This window comes from Quercus lobata, chromosome 10 (assembly GCF_001633185.2).
Source record: "Quercus lobata isolate SW786 chromosome 10, ValleyOak3.0 Primary Assembly, whole genome shotgun sequence".
Taxonomy (NCBI): Eukaryota; Viridiplantae; Streptophyta; class Magnoliopsida; order Fagales; family Fagaceae; genus Quercus; species Quercus lobata.
Window position 1 is genome coordinate 45,320,811 of NC_044913.1, and position 17,006 is coordinate 45,337,816.

At 31.5% G+C, this 17,006-nt stretch overlaps 1 long non-coding RNA gene across 1 annotated transcript; it reads left to right on the forward strand.

Moving 5' to 3' along the window:
- The first annotated feature begins 2,108 nt into the window (after positions 1–2,108).
- Positions 2,109–3,136, forward strand: LOC115963034. Its single transcript, XR_004085672.1, has 3 exons — positions 2,109–2,344; positions 2,893–2,929; positions 3,022–3,136. It is a non-coding gene; the product is annotated as an uncharacterized LOC115963034 (long non-coding RNA).
- The last annotated feature ends 13,870 nt before the right edge of the window (positions 3,137–17,006 follow it).

The window sequence follows — 17,006 nt, forward strand, 5'->3', positions numbered from 1 at the left end:
TTAATGAAATATCTCTCTCTCTCTGTATATAAGATAAAAAAATATATATCTATTTTTTTTAAATCTAAAAAATAATTGAATTTTGTATAATTAAAAAATAAGAGAGTTGCATGATCCTTTACCTCTTGAAACCTTGCTTCCAATTAAGAAATCTCAGCAAGAAGTCTTGTGTAATATTCATCAAAATCCTTCCTTCTTTTTAGCACATTTTTTTATGAAATAAAATTAGCACATTAACACATTTGTTAAAAAAAGAGTGCAACACCGAAAACATGTACAATAAACTAAGTCAACCTATCTGAAATAAAATCTATTAACTGAATTAGCGTATATACAATAGCTTAAAAGTAAATTTTTCCAAACTCAAATCATTCTAAAATGAAAACAATCTAAAACTCTAAATATGAAATTAGTCTTTCATTTAAATATTTTATATGTTCTCTAATCGTCTAACACTTCTATTTGGTCCTCCACTTTCTCTTTTTTTATTTCTTTGCAAAACAGAAAAAATACAAAAGTTATTTTCTTCTTAAGGAAAATAAAAATAGTGTGAAGTTTTAAAAAAGAACCAAATAATATTTATTTGTGCAATTGTACTTACTTCTTCACAATCTTTCTTTTCTTTACTTCGGCACAGATTTTTTCTTCAATTGCTTCATTTCCATTGTTAGCCCCTCTTTTTGTTGTTTCCTATAATCAATTTGATGCAATATGTCATTATGTACTAATATATTTTTTCTTCAATATATTTTTTTGTTCTTATCTTCTAAAAAAAAAAATCATGCAATTTAAGAAGATAAGAACAAAAAATATATATATATCTATAAAAATTTATGAAAGTGTGAAGCTTAAGAATATATATTTTTTTTCTTAATGGATGAGAAGAGGTTAAGTTGATATTAAATTATCAAGTTTTTGTGTCTATCAAACTTTATCTAAAGAAGTGATTTCAAATTAAAATTTTTATCAACTTAGAAATTATAGGAAAAAAAGATAAGAACAAAAAAAAATTATATTTATTTTTCAAAAATCTATTAAAATTTCTACAATTTGGTGAAGACACATGGCGCAACCACGGCGTCTAAGCCCAAATTTTATTATATATAATATGATAAAACCGAAACTTTTCAAGTTCCCATAATTTTCCACGTTAGCACAGTATTAAAAAAAAAAAAACTTTTTAAGACTAAAAAAAAAACTGGCATTATCAAAAAGGAAAAAAAAAAAAACACCCAAAAATTTCAAACCGGCATTATCAAAAAGGAAAAAAAAAAAAAAAAACACCCAAAAATTTTCAAACCGGCATTATCAAAAAGGAAAAAAAAACACCCAAAATTTTCAAACCGGCATTATCAAAAAGGAAAAAAAAAAAAAATTTCAAACCGGCATTAAAAAACACCCAAAAATTTCAAACCGGCATTATCAAAAAGGAAAAAAAAAACACCCAAAAATTCAGCCCTTAAAAAACAAAGCTCAAAGCCTAAAAAGAGGCTAAAACCAAAAATTTCATCAGCAAAATATTAAAAAAAAAAAAAAAACTTTTTAAGACTAAAAAAAAACCGCATTATCAAAAAGGAAAAAAAAAAAAACCCAAAAATTTCAGCCTTAAAAAACAAAAGCTCAAAGTGTAAAAAGAGGCTAAAACCAAAAATTTAGTTCTCCCCAAAAAAAAACTGGCATTATCAAAAAGGAAAAAAAAAAAACACCCAAAAATTTTCAAACCGGCATTATCAAAAAGGAAAAAAAAAAAAAAAAAACTTTTTAAGACTAAAAAAAATACCGGCATTATCAAAAAGGAAAAAAAAAAACACCCAAAATTTTCAAACCGGCATTATCAAAAAGGAAAAAAAAAAAAAAAACAAGAAAAAAAAAAAACTGGCAAAACAAAAAGTCAGCACAATATTAAAAAAAAAAAAAAACTTTTTAAGACTAAAAAAAAACCGGCATTATCAAAAAGGAAAAAAAAAAACCCAAAAATTTCAGCCCTTAAAAAACAAAGCTCAAAGCGTAAAAAGAGGCTAAAACCAAAAATTTCGTTCTCCCCAAAACCAAAACCCGATGAAAAAAAAAAACTCTCTCCCCCTTAAACGCAAACACAGTAACGCAAACTCATCAAACTCCCTCTCTTCATCTTCACACAGTCCCATCTCCATCTTCAAACGCACAATTTCCTCCATGCCTCTCTCTACATACACGTTCCCCTGCCTCCAATCTTTGTCCCTTCTCTACCTTCAAACCCCTAAACTATAGTCCGCAGGCGCCAACCACCCACTCCTTTAGTGGCAGAAAGTTTTTGATTTTGAGACTTTACCATCTGACCAGATTCTCTCCGCAAACATTACCGGTAAGTTTTTATTTTGTTCTATAATTTGGGATGTTAAATATGATTTAGGGTTTCGTTTTTGGTTGTTAAATATGATTTAGGGTTTCGTTCTTGGTTGTTAAATATGATTTGAGAGAATTTAGTTGAATTCAAGGCGACAACCCTCCTAAACATTATTAGACAAGAAGAGAATAGTTTTTTATGGAATCATATTTGCTGCCTCTTATTGCTTGAGCCATAGCTTAAATACAATTATGACAAATTCATTTAAAGCTATTAAAGATGTGTGTTTGAGACTTATTAAGTTTTGTTACAAGGTGAATATTTTACATCAATATCTATTTGTTAGCATGTGTTTGAAAATTTTAGGATAAATGAGTTAGACTATAATTTGTTATTTTTTGCTTTCCAAATTACAAGTAGTGATATATCCTGTTAAATTGGCACTGCATTCTTCTTTTTTATAATAAATAAAAAAATTGAAAAAATTTGTTCTTCCATTGGACCTTTAAAGCTTTCAATTTGAAACTTCTGTTGTGAAAAATAACTGGTAGTGATGTTTGTGGCAGATTCGAATTTAGGATTGAGGTCAATCTCGATGCCATGGTTAGTTTTCTATATCGTATGTACTTTGCGTATAGTTTATTGTTTATGATGCTTTGTTTACTCACCTATTTAGAGTAATGTTCATGTTACAGACACATCTAAGAATTTGGAAGCCCATTTTGAAGAATGCTAGCACTCTAGCAAAGAAGTTCTCCATGGAAGTCACACAAGATCTATGTTTATTTGTACTCCCTCAAATAGCAGCATAATTAGGTAGGATTTCTTACGATTTGTGTTATCATTGTTGCTAGGTTGAAAGTATTTGTGATATATGCAGATAGCTAATTACTGATTAATAAGCCTACAAGTTGCGTGAGAACTTATTTGGAAATACATGGTAATGGTGGAAGCATTTTTTAGATAGAAATTATGGCAAAATTTTGCTAATAATAATAGATAATTTTTCTGGGCGGTGATTGTTTAATGCAAATTGTTGGGATGGGTTTTAGGGCCAAGAAAGTTGAGAGTTATGGACACAAACTTAAGTTATGCAAGGTTACATGTATTGGTAGAATTGGTTGCGTGTTTAAGTTTGGAATAGGTGTGTATCATAGTGTTTACTAATTGAATTTGAGACATTAACATTAACTTGGCATTTGTTTAGAGAAATTAAACAACTACATGAAAGATTATGTGTTTTGTATGTTTGCTTTTGTTTACTGTGTGTTTTAATATGGATGCAGGTGGGATAATAAATTTGTGTTGTCCTACTAGGCAAGAAGCAAAGGCAACCATGAGATTTCAAAGGGTGATTGGAGATGATAATTTAAATGGAAGTTTTAGCTAGATGACATGACTAACAATTCCTATTAAGAAGAGTATTTAGTAAACCGTATATCAATGATATGTTATAAATGACTAAGTTTGGTTATATATATAGCAAAAAATTGTAAAAGAGTCATGAAGGTAAAATTAAAAAGCTACATACTGATGCTTTTGTAATTACTTATTTGAAATTCAAACCGGTTTCAAAAATATAGTTTGTGGTTTAGAGCATTTTCTGTTTTCACTAATTGTGTTTTGCTTCCATGTACCTGTTTTTAAAATACATGTAAATTTGGTCAAATATTAATTTTTATGCCATACAGGGAGGAGTACATAAATTTGATTTTGGAAGATGTTGGAAAAGTCAATATCAAGAGGGAGAGCAAAAAACTTTAGGTGGGTTCATTTTCTTATTTTCCTTTACTTTTAATCTCAGAAATGTGCATACTCTAAATGTGGTACATCTATTTTGTTATTTGTCGATTACATATAAAAAAAAAATGTATAGGGTAGATTCTTCTTAAGAGATGCAACACAACAGTCACCTTTCTCTCTCTCTCTCTCTCAATAGTGGAAATAATGATTTCAGAAATTGTGTAAATTGGCATTATGTTGCCTTTTTAATCCCATTGAGGTCTAGCATCTTTGTTTACTGGCAATGTTAGAATTTAGATACATCTTGGACATCAAGAACGATTAATGTAATTTATGAAAGATATTTGATTGAATGAGTATGGAATTAACTATATTCGTGTAATTAATTGTATTGGAGTGTACTTATATCAGTTATATATTTTCTAAATATGATCTCATGATATCTCATTGTATGTGATAGATTTTATTACTTTGTAAATGATAGATTTTATTGGTTTGGTATATAATTTATACCATGATATAAATATATATAAATATATATATATATATTTTTTTCATATTAAGTTATTAATAGCTTTCCCGTGCATCGCACGGGTTAGCGACTGGTTATATCTATTCCATTGAAGCTTCAAGAGAGTGGATTACTTCAAGTTTGGATGCTACTCTTATATTTTTATATGTGGATCTCAAATTTATGCCACTATTTTTCAGTTATTTTTTTTCGACTTATTTAGTTCATCATTTGTTTTATTGAGATTTCTAAATATTTAATTTTTTAAAATTATTTATGAAAGGATTATACAAAACCAAGCATGATATCACATGTTTTTCCCCCATTTTTATGGAGTAAAAAATGTTGCCAAGACCCATTCGGCATGGCAACGATTTCTTAGAATTATAAAATGTTGGTAGGATTGTAGAGAGAGGAAGATAGAATTTAAGGTGAAGAATTATATAGATAACTTCTATATGAACATTAAAATTTTGTTAGAATGGCAAAAAAACAATTTAATTATTAGGACTCTAAATGATGTATTGGTATTAATAGTATTTAAGGTTCATTTGGTTAAGTGTTTTGTGAGTTTAAAAGAGCATTTTTATTAAAACTCAAAACTTTCTTTTGCAACTCCTCATAGCTTGTACAATAGCTTATACACACACACCCTTAATATTTTATAGTAATTGTTGGAAAATGCAGGTGGATTTTTTTTTTACTAAGGCATGTGAAGATTTCATATTTAATCATCTCAAGCAACTTCATGTCACACATAAGGTTATCTCTTATTCCTTTTTTGCTTACATAATGGGCCAAGAATGTTAAATAGTGCTCATAAGCCTCAAATAACATGTTTTATCTCCTAAAAATGCTCATTTATTTTTCAATTTTTTCGCTTCAAAATAAAGTCCTTTGTTCTAGGAGTCATTGGTATAGTTCATTTTAAGTAATTATTCAATATTCCCAGAATACAATTATAATATTAGGTCATACTACTATATGCATAAAAATAGTTTAAACTCTCATTAATTATTAAAATAGTTACAATAAATCAAACTCTTTTGCCAAAAATTTACTATAAATAAATATAAATTTCCTAAATTATAAGAAATTTAAATTTATACTTCATCTAAAATTAGATTAGCCAGAGTTTCAAGTAATATAAAATAAATAAATAAAATATTTATTTTGATTGTTTTAATTATATATCATTATTTTATGTTTTAATATTTAAAATTTATATATTACAAACCATGTTTATACAAAGTGTTAATTTTGGTAATCAATCTCTCTCTCTCTCTCTCTCTCTCTCTCTCTCTCTCTCTCTCTCTCTCTCTCTCTCTCTCTCTCTCTCTCTCTCTCTCTCTCTCTCTCTCTCTCTCTCTCTCTCTCTCTCTCTCTCTCTCTCTCTCTCAATGTAAATATGCATAAACAATATATCTAGTGTAATCAATACTGTCGACACCCTTTCGCTGATACAGGGAAATATTGACCACCCATCATAGGCTCAAGGATAAAAAGTTGAGCCTAGGCTCAACTTAGTCTTGTTAATAGAGCTTGATAAGGAATTGATATAGATGCTGCCTAGCTCGGCTTATTTACAACCCTATATGAAAAATATTCCTCCCTCCCCTAAAACACCCAAAAAAAAAAACTTTAACAAAGCATGTTTGACAGATTAAGCTTGAGATTTGTGGTTAGCTTCATGATTTAACTAGTGAAACAAGTCAAATCAAGCAGAGCTCAAGCTCTTTGAATTTTAACAAGCCTAAACTTGAACTTAGCTTAAGTAGAGCTTTGAATGCCCTATAAATGTTTCCAAGCTAAGTTCAAACATTCAAGACTTTGCTTTGCATGGCTTTATTACAACATATATATTACTTCTAAAAATGTAAAAGATTACCCTATATGAGCTCGAGCTGAACTTTGAATATCCTATTAATTTAAACATTCATTATCGGTCTATGCTCAGCTTGGTTATAGTTTGTTATAGTTTGTTACAAGGTTGGCCCAAGATTGTTTAAGGCTTAAGACAATAATTTTATAGGGACCTTTTTACATCTAAATATCACTTAAATAATATTTATTTAATTTGAAATACATTATTAATTCTTACTTATTTATATGACTAATTCACCCAAAGTGAGCTAATGATAATTACTATATAGGTTTTACAAATTGGCATATCACCAATAAAAGAAAAGTTATTCAAACATTCATTTTATTTTATTATTTAAGTAACACCAATCATATTCTTGTCACATCAATTTGTAAATTTTTTTCCTAAAATTTGTATTAGCTTTAGCATTTTTCATACACTCAATGGTGACTATGATGTATTATTATTATTATTATTATTATTATTATTATTATTATTATTATTTTTGGTGGAGAACATGCTAAATTTACTACAAAAATCTTACAAACTGATGTGGCAATAAGGTAACACTGCAACAAAAAAATAAATAAGTATTGAATTACTTCATTGGTGACATATCAATTTGTAGAACCTATATAATAAAACTATTAATAAACTAACATAAATCTAATATTTTAGGTCTTCTTAAGATTGGAATAAAATATACACCTAACTTATGTACACTTTTTCTTTAATTAAAAAAAAAAAATTACTGCCACATATTTGGGGGACTTTTTATGTTAGGGGAACTTAGGCCATGGCTTAAATGGCCTAGGCCTAGGCCTAGGGCAAGCCCTAGTTTTTTATATTAGCCACATAGATGTAGACTCCTTTTGTTACTTGATTTATGTGTTTGTGGAAATACTCTTTTAAGACCAAACCTTCTGCGAAAGCTGCTGTGCAAACTGCTTTCATGGCATTAGCATTGGCATATACATCGACTTGTTCTGTTTTGGACTTTTTGGTATTTTCCATAATAGGCCTAAAGTAATCTACTCTTTAGAATAACTTGTTGGAAAATATGGCTAAATAAACAAGTTTTGATTCAGTAATACAAACCTTAAAAAAATTAGTAATGACAAAAATAAATAGATAGAGTTAGAAAGATCTCACAAACTATAGAATCACACAAAATGCGTTGTCTTTAAAGGTTGATTCATGCCACCTGGAGTAGAACTCGGTGTGAATGACTCTCTTGGCCGAACAACCCCCCAAGATTAGACTATAGTGATTTCTTCAAGTTGGTCACACACTCAAACAAGAAGAACTAGGAACAACCTTAATTCCCTTTCCTTAAAACTAAAAACTTAGAAGCTGAAATTTTGTGGAGATGAGAAGAAAATTTAGAGCTGAATAGAGGAGGGAGAGTGGCGGTAGCAAGGCAGAAGAAAACTGAAGAGAAAGAAGTGAAAACCGGGTTTAATATATATCAACTCAGGAAGACAAGTGGGCTACCTAAATGGACTAGGCCTCTAACGGTTACTGTGTAGATTTGATGCCCAACGGGTTGCTCAGATACTCACCAATGGCTCCATCAAAACCAAATTTGGGCTAAAAGAAAGAAAGGGTAAAGGTGAGGCCGAAGAATGATATAACAAACCTAAGTCCAAGCCCAAGCCAACACCACGCCCATAGTGTTCCAACTTATCACTTAAGATGTGCAAAGCCTTATAAACTTATAACAATGTTTATTCCTAACCAATGTAGGACACAAAGCAAAGGTTAAGTGTTTGAAACACACCTACTCCAACATAACTTACTATCCTTTAATTGCAATACTGCTAGAGAAGTTTGGCATATTGTAGATCCAAAGCCTACAAAGGAGTTTGGCATACTGCTAGAGAAGGTGAGACCAAGATTATAGCATCTTATGTTAGATAATAGTCCTTTTGCTCTTTTTTTTTCCCCCCCTTGATTTGTATTTGTGGAAATACACTGTAAAGACCGGACCTTGTGCAAAACCTGCTGTGCAAAAAATGCTCTCATGGTAATCGACCTGGTCTGTTTTGGTATTTGCTATTATAGGCCTAAAGTATCCTACTCTTCAAAATAACTTACTCTCCTTAGAGCATCCACAGCAGTGGAGCTAAATTTTTAGCAATTTAGCTCCACCAAAAGTTACTTTATCTATTTTACCTAAACACATGCTGCAGCAATGGATCTATTTTAGCTTTCAACATAATAAAATAATATATTCATCATAATAAAATAATATTTCTACTACAATAAAATAATATATCACCACCACCACCACGCAGCACAAGCATCCTCCACCACCACCACCACCACCAGTCCACAGTAGAGAAAAAAAAAAAAAAAAAAAAACCCAAATCCTCAATCTAGACCAAACAAAATCACCAACCGGAGACAAACCTAGCGCAAATCGGAGACAAACCCACATGTCGATGTTGCCCACGCTGTCAACATCCTCGCCAACGCTTTGGTTTCCGATTAAGCTACATCGAAAAGTGACGGTGAGAGAGGAGAGTGGGACGGCAACGGCATGGGCTGGGACGGCTGGGAAGGTGACAGCGTGGGTTGGGCTGGGATGGCGACGGCGTGAGCTGGGAGATGAGAGAGATGAGAGCTTGAGAGAGATGAGAGCCTGAGAGAACTGAGAGTGCATGGTGAGATAGAATAAAAGAATGAAAAAAAATAAAGTGAGTTATATTATTTTAATCGGAGTTGGAATAAAAAATTAATTTTTTTTTTTAGATGTGTGCTACAGTGCACATCTAGGTTTACCTCCACTGTTACAAGCCTTTTTTGGTATATTGGTGGAGCTAAAATAGCATTATAGCTTTTTAGCTCCACTGCTGCAAATGCTCTTACCTATCATCTCTATTATATTGCAGATCCAAAGCCTACAAGAAAGCAGGTCGGCAAACTTTTAGAGAAGATGAGGTCAAGATTAAAGCTACTTATGTTAGATAATTTCTCGACATCTTGTCACTTTAGCTCATTATATATAGTTATTTAATTCCTATATAGGACTAAGGGTAAACGGAAGAATAAATCCAGTGAAGTCATTGAACAGAGTATTTCCACCATTCCTGTCAACTAATAATTGTCATATTGAGAAATGGACTCGCAAAGAATTTCATGTTGTCCATCAAAGAGTGAGTGCACACTTGAGGCGTACACTAGTATTCTTGTAAGAGTCGTTTGTTAGGCTTTGGCCAATTAAAGGTAGCCTTTGTAACTAACTCATTAGCATTATAGAAAAAAGTCAACCCAAGTCAGAGAATATGATCCCATCCAAGTGATTGAATGATTGGGATGGCAAAGCTCCACCAAGAACACACCCGGCAAACGTACTCTCTAACATGCATCCTTTTTAGATTAACATGCAATTCTGAGCAATCTTCAACTTTAGTATTGCTTTGGTGCATAATTTTGATCCCATTCGATCTTCACTACTCTTGGAAAAGAAAGTACACCCATGTTGTAACACCCCATAATTTTATTACTTATTTAATTCTTATACGTAAATTAAAAAGGAGGTTCACAATTAAATGAATTTAATTGATTTGGGCCTACGATATTAAAAATAAGATAAATGCTATGTAATATGGAGCCCAAGTGGGGTGGTATAAATAAATATGTGGGCCTTGATAAGTTAAAAAAAAGAAGAAAAAAAAAAAAAAAAAAGGAAAACTCTAGCCTTTTATCTGAGTTATACGTGTATATAAGTATATATATAAAAATAGGAGACCTCCTCTTTTTAAGCGACACCAAGCAATCTTTTTGTTTTACTCTTCTCTGCGGCTGTGTAGGAGAATCAGGTCAACTCTCCTCTTTATTTGGGTTCTTGTATTTATGGGATACATAGCAAGTGTCTATCTAGCTTAAGGGCTATTGATATATCACACACCTAGGATGGAGAATTTCTATGTATATCAGTCTTTGTGTCGCACAAAACATAGGGGTTAGGTGTGGACTAGGGAAATCAACATTGTCATCGTGTTAATAAAATAAAAAAATAAAAAAAACTGATTATGGCTAGAAAATCGTCCTACGTTTTCAGGAAGGAGTTGTGCTTGAAATTACTTTAGTAGCTAATAGGACAATAGGCATGACTTCATAAAATCTAACCTATCAATATATTAAAGGCAAAAGGACTTACTTCTAGGCATCTATTCCGATCTCAACAACCCCCACTTATCCTTATATTATGGGAAAGGATATCCTATGGTTATTATTATATTAGACTAGAGTGATGGATATAGCTACATGACAAGAAAGGATGTGAATTTTGGATTAATGAGATTTCCCTTATTCGGCCATTTTGAAGTTCTTGAATATCCATGATTATGGGTCCGTTTGGATACAGTTTATTTTACTGAAAACTGAAAACATTGTAACAAAATAATTTTTAAATGTGTGAATAGTGCTGTTGGACCTATTTTTAATATATATATTTTTTTCTGAATAAAGTGGTTATGGGTCCCGTGAACAGTGCATGAATAGTGAATGAACAGTAAAATTTGTCTCCTAAAAGCTGAGACACGTGGAAAAAAAAGAAAAAGAAAAAAGAGAACCAAATGCAAAATGCCAGATGCAGGATAATTCCTATCCAAACGCTCACTATATCAATGGAAAAATTAGATTAGGCAGCAATATTTTTTTAAGTTAAAAAAAAAATGATCAAAGACTGAAAGTGAATTGGATAGTTAAGTGAATAAATGAAAAATTTTGGATATATCAGTATTGTCTAGAATAAAATTGTTTAAGCGTGAAAACAGATTTTTAAGTAGGAAATTGTGTATTGATGGACCTACGTTTGGTGTTGCTAGGTTTTAATTCTACTGATCTGTTGTGATTCAAGGGAGGTTGATTTTTTTTTTTTTTTTTTTTTGCAAATAAGAGGTAAGTGGTGTTTACTAATTTTGGGGGTTTTCCCAAAACAGTATTGATTATTAAACTATTTTATATAAAAGAAATATGTTGATATTCTATATATAAATTGATATTTTATGAATATTTGATGTGCATGTTGACTATTCATTTTATGAAAAACTTGTGGGACAACTTAAATTTATTTAAACTTGTATGTGTGAATATATCTTTATATTTTTTAGAATTATGAATGGATTATTTTTGTGAGCATATTGAATATGTTTTGAAAACCTATGGCAAGTCGTGATTAAAAGCTCAGTATTGTATTTAGTCTTTAGCAAGGGACAATCATATTGCAGCTAGTCCTTAGTAAGGGACGGTCCCAGAAAAGGGAACAGTGCACATTTGATAGCTCATTAGCAAGAGAATATACTATTGAGGATCCAAAAAGGAAGCTCCTTAGCAAGGGAGTGCACCTTTAAGTTCCAAAGGAGCCATCCTTAAGAAAATGGATGAAAATGAGGTCCTAGTCCTAAAAGGAGACAACAAAATCCTGTCAACGGGGCATAAACGTTGACCACGAGAAAATTGAAGCCTAAGAAATTGTTTATATGATGGTATTGATATATGTATTATGATGGCTCACAATATAAAGATATTTTTTTTATGTGAAATATTTGATGACAAAATATTGATGAGTTACAAGTTATGAATTTGTTGAAAGAATTATTTATTTGAAAGGTTTGTTCCCACACCTCAATGTTAGTGAATTCTACTTATTGAGTTATCTCACCCTCCTTTATTTCCCTTTACAGATACATTAGAGGGATTATTAGAGTAGAGATTCTTGGAAGACAATAGTTATGAACTATTTTGTGAAACTGAGGATTTTATTATTATTTTTATGGCATTAAACATTGTACTGGAGAATTATTTTGAGGATGTTTTATCTTTTGTGAATTAGAGCTCTGACATTTGTGATGAGATTTTAGATTGCTGGATGCTTTTATTTAATATTTTTTATGGATTATTTAGATTGAATAGACTTTTATTATTTATGATTTTGGGCGTTACATATGTAAAAGGGGATAAAATTAAATTTCAAGACACAGTTCATATCTTATATCAATTTATGCAATTGAATTTGAAATAACGAGGCATGAATGATTTCTCGTGTTTTGTCACCTTGTAAATGTTTCATATAAACCAAGCCTATATATATTGAATTATAGCCAAGATTTATTAGTTGATTAACAAATAAAAATGAGTTCTAGTCCGATGAAACCTTATTTAAGATCAGCTTGAAAAATCAAATTTGTTAATTGAAGTATATGCAATACTGTTAGGCACTTCAAAACGGATTTGGATCCTCTCCATTTCTCTTTGAAATGGAGAGTATCCAATTCATGGATAGAATGTATTTGAAATAAATCAATGGTGTAAGATGTGCCACATCAATTAAAATCTAAAACACCTAACTCTGGAAAACTTAACTGTGGTTAATTCTTAATTGTTCAGTTAAACCTCAGCAAACCCATCTGATCTGAATATTTCAAAATCTCAATTTCTCTCACTTCTCCATTACCCCCCCCTCTCTCTCTCTCTCTCTCAACTTTGCCGTCGCCGCTGCCACAATAACCAACATGCCAAGCCACTGTTATTGCACTGGCCATGTCTCACACCAGCCCAACATTGCCAAACCCACTGCCCAATTAGTTTTCTCTCTCTATCTCTTATTTCTTATTGATAAGCTCTGTTTGGTTCCTTGGAAAAAGAAGGAAAATAAATTATTATATGGCTATTTTTTATTGATTTCTTCATGCTAATTTTGATCTCTTTTCCGTGTTTTTTTTTTTTTGGTTTTGAGCTTGGGGATTGATTGAAATTTATAAGAAATTGTCTAATTGAAAGTGAAGAGCTAGGAGAAATGAAGTGGCATACAAATGAGAAGAAAGTGGCTGATTGAATCTTGGTGAGAAGTTGTATTTGCGAGTTAATTCAGAACATAGTAAAATACATTTTAAACCATTTTTTATTCTTTATCAGGAAAACTAATTTAACTAAAGGATATGATTATGTTAGAGAATTTATTAAAGTGGACAACAGGCCTAAGAATCTCCATAATATATATGTTGCTTTTTTTTTTATTTGTTGGTTTTGCACCTTGGCGTGCTTGAATCATACATTTACATTGTATCATATCCCCTAGCTAACTAGTGCTTGAATTTTAAATGGCCTTTGGGTTGATATGTCAAAATGCTTGTGTGAAGGGGTTTAAAGCATTGAACATTTGGCTTACTGCATATAAAAGCATAAATATTTATCCTCAAAATATCTATTATTAAATGGCTTTTGAATGCATTTGGAGTCTAATGAGTGGATGAACATTATTCTATTCTCTCTTTGAATTCATGTTCTTTTAAAACAGAAGTGTTTGGAATTTTGTTTCGCTTCTTACCTAGTTTCCTTTCCGCTAGAAGGTATATTTAAAAGGAGATAGCACTTTTGTTCTTATTTTGGTCCATTTTCATGGCTGAGTATGTGGACCGCTTTCAATTTGTCATGGTGTATTTGCAATATGCGTAGAACTTTTAATTTGATGGTATGGATTATTAAGGAATTTTATTGTTTTTTTCTTTTTCTGATGTACATAATGCATATGATTTTTATTTTTATAGAAAATGAGTTGAAGACTTCAAGCAGCCTAGCAGCCCAATTGTAAAAAGGTTTGAAGAGAAGGGTATAAGTGTTATTCATGAAGTCAAGTGCAAGCTTTGTTATGCAAAGTTTCATGTACCAAATTTTGCTCGTTATCAAGAAAAGGTTTTGAAGTATTCCATGCCTTGTTGAAGACAATGAATCTTGAACTGAGCAACTTTAAAATTCAATTTTAGTAAAGATTCACATTTGATATATTCTAGCTTGTAGGACAACTTGGAGTCTTGGACTATTATTTGCACATTTTGTATCAATTTTTTGGATAGTTTTTGTAGTTGGCTTTTGAAGATACTCAAATATGTTGGTTTTCATATGAACATATTTTTAGCAATACTTACTTGTGTATAACAGTGCTGATGCACTTTTACATTAACATTCAAAGCTATTAAATCACCCTTTTACATTAATATTCAAAACTCTTAAATCATTGCAACTAGTGCGTACTTGTGTATAACATATTTTCCTATTTTTGTGTTGTTTTAAAGAAACCATAAACCAAAGGAATATGTATCGTTCGCATCACTATGAATTAATAAGGCATCATCAACAATAAAGTAAATTGCTTCAAGTTGAATACTTGATGGTATGTTACAATCAAAATTTGATCCAAAAAGGAACAAATTTTATTAAAATGTACATTTTGATTACAAAGGCCATAATAACAAGAGTTCTATTGAAATAAACACTTTGAAAACAATGTTAGCCACTTCCACATTTGGTGTGTCTCTTGCTTCTTGACCATACATTCCCTCCACCGTCTGCAATTTTCAGTCTTAGCTTGATCGCTTTAACTTGTCTTGTGTTATACAACTTGCCCTGGTATGAAGTCTCTTCATTATTAAGGTTTTTGTACCAAAGCTCTAGAATCCCAGGTTTCTCGACATATGAAATGCAATCGCCTAGAGCACCTTGCACTTTGAGAGTCTTTCCCCTCAAGTTACTGATGATTCAAAATAATGCAGGAAAGTATACCAAGCAGGGAATGATGATACCTACAAGCAATATCCAACAAATGCCAATCATTAATATTGTAAACTTCTCTATTTTTCAACAGGTTTAACTATTATGATTTAAGTAAAACACTAAGCTTGTATTTTGATGAATACTCACAACCAATATTATGTTTTTTGTGGGATTGGGGAGAGGGGAAAGAAGAATAAAAATAATTAACAACTAATTAAAAGCCAAAAATTGAACATTCACAGTATCATACATTTAGTCTACGCATCCTCAAGCCAATGTGATTGGCCTTACAATAACAGACAAGGCTATAAGCTTTTTATAAGGTGAATTAGTGCACTCATGCATGCTTACCAAATAAAATTGTCAAAAATTTTCCCCTAAGTCCTCCCTAAAAGAATAGTAAAAAAATCAGATTGAAAGTTTGCAAACAACTAACCAAAAATTTAAGATAATTTAATAAATTAGAAGATGAGGCACAACAAAGGGAAGAGAGTTTACCCTAGCTTACAAAAAATAACTCATCTTTTCTTATATGTTATCATTTACATGTCTTTTTTCTTCAACTTTTGCAAATTATAAAGATTTTTTTCATTTTCCAATGATTAATTCTATTTCTTCTCACGCCCTTCCAGTACTAGCTTTGCTTATTGTTTTCCTTTTTCAGATTTTTCATCTTAGTCTCAAGAAACTTGGTTGTGGTATCAAAACAACCCAAAATTCTCATAACTTTTGGAACAGATTCAGATCAAAACAACCCATAAACCCCATAAAGCTGAAACACCCACCAGCAGTTTTGTTTTATCCCAAAGCTTAACCCACACAAAATAAAAACCAAACTCAGCATGACAAAATCAATAATAATAAAAAGCAATATACTAATTTATTTTCCTTTGTTTTCGAAGCAACCAAACAGAGCTTATAAATAAGAAATCAGAGAGAGAAAACTTATTAGGCAATGGGTTCGGCGATTTTGGGCTAGTGTGAGACGTGGTTGACGAAACAACCGTGGCTTGGCACATTGGTGATTGTGGCAGCGGCGACGGCAAGGTTGAGAGTGAGCAAAGCATGGCAACGGAGGAGAGAGATTGAGATTTTGAAATATTCAGACAAGATAGGTTTGCTTAGTTAACTCAATGTTTAACAACAGTTGAGTTTCTCCATAGTCAAGTGCTTTAGATTTTAATTGATGTGGCACTTTTTACACCCTTGATTTATTTTAGATGCATCCTGTCTATGAAATGGACACTCTCCATTTCACTTTGAAATGGAGAGGATCTGGATCCCTTTAAAACTGGGCTTAAGTGCCGTTCGGGAGAAATTGTTTCCCACTGGACACTTTCTTTTAAAAAGGCTTTCAAGCTTCAGGCCTATCATGACTTGTCCAAATGAGCTCTAACAATTCACCCATTATTCAAGCAAGATAAAAGAATCCCAATTCAAATATCCAACCAATATTCCAGCAGTTTGCCTATCGTGCAAAACATCAATTGCTAATGAAAGAACATGATCAGTTTCTTCACCAATTTTAAGCTAGGGGATTCGCTTGTTTTCCAAATTCCCTAAACTAGGGATAGTGGCCAGGATGTTTCAAACTATGCCCAAATTAGGGCCACTGGCTCAATGGTTCTCAAAGCATATGTCCATATTAGGGGCATTGTCCAAATGATAGTGTCTCCATTTACATTGATTATAAAAAAAATTCACCTAACAAGCTAGGGTTATTCGCCAAATGATCGTCTTTGATTTACATTGTTCCTAAAAAACACTCCCCTAACAAAGAAATTGCAATAAAAGAAAAAGATGTTATTGTTCCTGCCCACTGAAATGGGAAACGATTATTTTCATCTCCCCTACCATTTTGCTTCTTGATCAACCCAAATATCTCTGTATAATGATTATCAACACCCTATCCTTGCCAAACATAAAAGAATAATTTCATAATGACTTCTCAATCTTGTAATCTACACACATTTAGCTTTAAAACAACCACTCATCTCTATTCT